This window comes from Elephantulus edwardii, unplaced genomic scaffold, assembly GCF_000299155.1.
Source record: "Elephantulus edwardii isolate Elephantulus edwardi_28Jun2011 unplaced genomic scaffold, EleEdw1.0 scaffold00018, whole genome shotgun sequence".
Lineage (NCBI taxonomy): Eukaryota > Metazoa > Chordata > Mammalia > Macroscelidea > Macroscelididae > Elephantulus > Elephantulus edwardii.
In genome coordinates, this window is record NW_006399768.1 from 22,033,758 (window position 1) to 22,039,756 (window position 5,999).

The following is a 5,999-nucleotide window of genomic DNA, read 5'->3' on the forward strand; positions in this document are numbered from 1 at the left end:
CTGTGCTCCTACACCCACGGCGATCAGTCCCACTGCACAGGCGCAAAAGGCCAGCAGAAAGACGTAGAGCAAGAATTTGACACATTTCATCCCTCCTTCCACCACCATGGCTGCCGGGTCTGGGCTCCCTGAAGCTGTGCACTCCTCTCCTGCCGCTGCTCAGGGGCTCTCTGCTGCGGCCCCCTGCTCCGGCCCCCAAACAACAGACTTTATCTGAAAAATTGTAGAATAGCTGAAGTTGTCTTTTCTCCCTACAGCTTTGCAAATAAAAACCTCCTGCAGAAAAAAAAACCCAAACAACACACACACACACACACACACACACACACACACACACACCACCCTCCTGCAGATTAATAAGAAAAAGTTAATCAAGTAAAGGATGTTAATAGTCAAAACAAATGCAAATTGCCTTTATACATATTTTAAAAAATACTCAAATGTACAAGAATCAGACAAATACAAACTGAAATGACAGTAATTTATCATATTTTGCTCATTTAAAATACTAATGCTATTTTGTTTAAGTAACTGTGTGATTGAATGGGCTTGGAATCTGTAGAGGGTTAGAGGAACAGTCTTTTGGGAGAACTATGTATTAGCATCTAATAAAACATCAAATGTACAAAATCTTCCATACTACAAGTTTTCTTGGAATTTCCTTCAGGAATATTAACACATGCAGGGAGATGTAAGTGCAAGAATATACCATGCAATATTGTTTTCAATGAATAACAGGAACATTAAACAGAAAATGAGTAAGTTGTAGTCGCTTTATAGTGTGGCATGCCCTAGAATATGACATTAAAAATTATTCCAATGGGACTGTCACAACCCCCAGTTTAATGTTATTTTCCAATGTATTGTAAATCTTATTTTTTTATCATGTTAATAGGGACTAGAGGTGTTTCATAAAGTCAAGGTCAATCCGATCTGAAGTAGAGGAAGTTTTCTTAGGAGTGTGACTTGCACTGAATAAATATAGGCTCTCTGGTAGCCTAGTGGGTAAAAAGGTATACTGCCAACTCAAAGGCATACAGTTTGAATTCACCAGTTGTTCTGCAGGGAACAGGTGGGAAATATCCTCCCATGTGTTTTACTGCCTCTGAAAACCTCCTGGAAGGTCAGCTAGGAGTTGGTTCTGACTCAATGGTACACAACAAAATAATTTTATATATAAAATTATCCCATGGCAGACAGTGTTTGGTGGAGCTCCCCGATTATAACAAGCTTGGAAGCAGGAGTGGTATCCAGTTCCATAATAGCTTGCCCTTGGAAACCCTATGTACTTGCAAAAATGAAGAAAGTTATACAAGTGTTCGCGTCTTTCATAGGGTTGCTATGAGTCACCTACAACTTAATGGCATTTAACAACAACAGTATATAAAATTATATACTATATAAAATAAGTTTGGAAGCAGGAGTGACATCCACTTCCTAAACAACATGCCTCTGGAAATTCTATGAACTTTGATAAATGAGGATAGTTATAGAAAGGTTTCAGGCCTTTTGTTTATAGGGTCGCTGAGTCGTGCTCAACTTGATGGCAATTAACAACAACAACATGTAAGATAAGAAGCTGTTCTGCAATCCCAAAGCTACACAGTTCAAATCCATCAGCGGCTCCACAGGAAAAAGATGGGAATCTCCTTCTGTGTGAATAAGTGCCTCTGAAAACCCACTGGAGGGTCAGCTATGGGTGGGTTCCGATTTGATGGTACACAACATATGTAAAATAAGTCTTTGAACCTAGTGCGTCATGAATTAGGTGATTAACCAAAAGATTGCCATTTTGAAGCTACCAACTGCTCTGTGGAAAAAACAAGCCTAGTTTCTCCCCATAAAGATTTGCAGTCTCAGAAACCTAATGGAGGATCACTATAACTTGGACTTGATTAGGTTGGCACTCGTTCTATATATGTCACTTGTTTTGCTTTTTTAAAGAACACAGCCTAAAGCAATTCTCAAGATATATTGTTAAGAGCAAGATCTCCCACTACTGTGTCTGAAATGCATTGCAATAGCTCACAGACCACACACAACCATATTAGAGAAATCAAAATGTAATTCAGGTTGGTAGACAGCTTCTGAAATGTGTTCAAAGGCACTTTAGGCTTAAGCCTCATTACTTTAGGCCAGTGATACAAAGCTCTCAGTCCTGCCAATTAAGGTACTCCTCCCTAATCCCCTCCAGTGATCAAAAACATTGGACAAAAGGCCCTTAGTTCTGGTTCCATGGGTAGCAGTCCCAAGGTCATCTCTGTCTCCTGTCAGGTCTCTGATTCTCTACTGAGGCCTAGTGGTAAGAAGTGATAAAGAAAGGAAGGGGGGAAAGAAGGACATTTTTATAGTTCAAGTTTTTTTGGGGGGGGTGTGGTTTTGGTTCTTTATTTCTTTTTCACATGAGCATCTATTATTTTCATATTTTAAAAATCAGCAAATAGTGACTGATATAAAGCTTTATTTTTCCCTTATAGATTCCTGCATATGTAGGGAGTTCTTGTGGCCTATTGCTAAAAAGCTGCACTGCCAATCCAAAGGCATAAAGTTCTGATCTACCAGCAGCCCCATAGGAGAAAGATGAGTAATCTCCTCCTCCCCTGTGATTTACTGCCTCTGAAAACCCACCAGGGGTCAGTTATGAGTCAATTCCAACTTGACAGCACATAACAACAACTTGAGTAGAATAAAATAAAAAATAATGCATAGTTGATATAATATAAAATGAAATTATGATATTTGGCTCAAATTTATGGTAAAATATTCCTTTAATTTCTTTTACAGTCAACACTCTTGGCACCAGCAGTCAGGAAATCAAAAAGCGTATCGCGATGGTAAAGTCCGCTGTTAGGGACCTCTCTAAAGTACTCAGGAACAACGGTGTCTCTCTGGAGACTAAGGTGCTCCTGATACAGGCCATGGTGTTTGCAATCGCTTGTTATGCCTCAGAGAGTTGGACAATGACTAGGGAGGACAGAAGGAGAGTGGATGCTTTTGAGCTGTGGTGCTGGAGAAGAGTACTGAATGTACCATGGACTGCCAGGAAAACAAACAGATTCATCTTGGAGAAGATTAAACCAGGCTGCTCCTTGGAGGCAAGGATTCTGGGGCTTCGTCTGACATACTTTGGACATGTTGCCAGGAGGGACGGGTCCTTGGAGAGGGACATCATGCTTGGGAGGGTGGAGGGACAGCGCAGGAGGGGAAGACCCTCTATGAGATGGATTGATTCGGTGACTGGGGTAATCGGGATGGGTGTGTCGGAGGCAGTGCGGTTGGCGCAGGACAGAGCATGGTTTAGGGCTGTTGTGCATAGAGTCGCTATGAGTCGAAAACGACTCGACGGCACATAACAACAACAACACAACAACAACAAAAAGATTGATTGACATTTTAATTTCATGTTGTTTTTATGTGCCACTAAGTCTGAATCAACTAATTTTTGACCCTCCAGTGGTTTTCAGAGTTTTTAAATCACACAGGGAATAGTCCATGTAATTCCCAAGGATCAGCTGGTAAATTTCAATCACCTGCCTTTATGTTGGTAGTACAACTCCTAACCACCAAGTCACCAGAGGTCCTTTTACTTTCACATTGAATAGAAAATGAGATAATGAATTTCAATAATGATAAAAGAAAGATTATAGATTTTTTCAGACAAAATTACATTAAATCTATTTGACATGAAAACGAGTGATCAAAATGTATTGCAAGAAATGGTCTGTTCACAACCTTTATGAACTTTAATGAAACTGAACCATTATAATTATTTCTTCCTCAAATAATTTCTGGCAAAATTTTTAACTTTATGATGATTTCTATTTTCAAATAAATATATTCTTTGGTAATTATTGGTTCAAAATTTGACTTTCATGTCTTAGCAATGGCTAACTACTAGCTAACTCTTAGCTAATGATAAGAGTTTGTACGCAAGTCTTACTAGAAAATGAGATTCAATGTGTTTGAAAACATACTTCTTGGATTATTTAGCTCAATTATTCCATTTTCTTTTCTCTGATCTCATATTTTCACTGGTGATTTTCCTTGAAGTTGCTATACTTGATGAAAATACATTCTTTTTCTTTACTGTTCATCATGCAAAAGACTTGAAAAAACAACAGTGAGTGTCTAAATACAGACTGAAACTCTCAAGCGGAGTGTCTCAGATGCCACATCTCTTCAAGGAGAGAGAGAACTTGGGTCTGGGCAAGCTGGACTAATGTGGAGCTGACTCTGTGAAGAATCAAGTCCCCACCTCCACTCAGTTGCTTTCCTTTTTTACAGAGCAACTCTGAGACTAGCTTTGCCAGCTGGGACAAAAAGTCTGAGGTTAGGAGGCAGCTGTTCAGGGACTTAGTCTGGAGTCCCTGATACCAACACCTGTTGACCTTGTGGGAAGTTGCATTTGAGCACAGCTCCTCCTGCTGGGCGATGGAGGCTCTGGCCTCATTCAGATTGTTGCCAGGCAACCTAAGTCTTTGGGGCCAGTTCCTTAGGCAAACTCGTTTGTCTTTCTACAAAGTACATAGACAATTCATAGATAAAGCATATTTTAGGTAAACTTTAGGCTGTTGAAAGGCCTTAATATAGGACTTGTCTTTTTGCCTCCTTCCTCTCATGGTGGATAGTGTTTGGTGGAGCTCTCAGCTTAAGACAGGTTTGCAAGCAGGAGTGGCATCTACTTCCTAAACATGTCTTCGGAAATTTTATGAACTTTGATAAATGTCGATAGTTATAGAAAGGCTTCAGGCCTTTTGTTCAGAGGGTTGCTATAAGTCGTGCTCAACTCAAAGGCAATCAACAACAACAACAACCACCACCTCCATGTGTTACTGACATGAAACAACTTTTATAAGATCTGGGTGTTCAACCCTGTAACAAAAAACATAGGGATAAATATTCCATAAGATGCTGTGATGATGATATCATAAATTAGAATTAAATTCAATAGATCATGATTTTACAAACTACTGCTTAAATAATATATAAATAGAAACTTACATTGAGTTGAGTTCAATAACTCCATAATATTCTTTTTTAATCATTTATGGCTGCAATACATCATACCACCTCTTATATATTTTAATTCATCCTTAATGCCATTAAAAACCTCTCTAGACCTGTGCTATTCAGTACACAAGCCCCTAGCCACATGTGGTTATAGAAATAGAAATTAATTAAAACTAAAAATTAAGTTTCTCAGTCATAATAGCCCCATTTTAAGTGCTCACTTGCCATATGTGGTGAGTGTTTCTCTTACTGGATAATGCAGCTATAGACCACCTTTGTCATTGCATACCATTAACCTTTTCTAATAAACAAAATCTTGAATTATCCAATGCTTAAGTCTTATAAAAACTATTTAGGAGATGCAATATGTGCAGAAGTTTGGTGGAAGGGCGCCCATTCCTACGGTTTCTATTAGCCTTGAGTCAAGCAAGATCATCATTAGCAACATTATGGGATAACAATCTTGACTTTCTACAGAACACTTTTCATTAAGTCACACCTTGGGGTTTTGTTCAAGAACTCATTAAGGAGTATTTCTGTCCCAGAGAATAAAGAACTATTCTAGAATGACAGGGACCTGTCAAAAGGATACAGGAGTCAGCTTGATGGGTGTTTACTAGCCAAATTGGAAAGATGCTGAGTAGCACAATGATTAAAGATAAAATGGATTACAGAATCAATCCAGTAGGAATGGAGTCCATACTGAAGTAAGTAAATACGTGGAGGGAAATGGTAAGTTCTTCCTTACGGTAGACTGCCAATTCTTAAATGCAAAAACAATAATGGAATTAGAATATCAGCACTTGGCAACTGCCACAGTCTATAACTGTTTCAAGCAAGAATTATCAACAGATGCTAAAACTAGCTGGTTAATGTTGATTTTGAAACATGATATTTAGATAATATAAAGTATTTCTTTTTTGTTTTACTTTTTAAATTTTATTTTAATAATTTTTTAAATAATTTTAAAGAACATTTACAGAGATTTT

At 38.4% G+C, this 5,999-nt stretch overlaps 1 pseudogene; it reads right to left on the reverse strand.

Annotated features, from left to right (window-relative positions):
• Positions 1-108, reverse strand: part of LOC102857333 — a 901-nt pseudogene extending 793 nt beyond the window's left edge.
• Between the last annotated feature and the right edge of the window lie 5,891 nt (positions 109-5,999).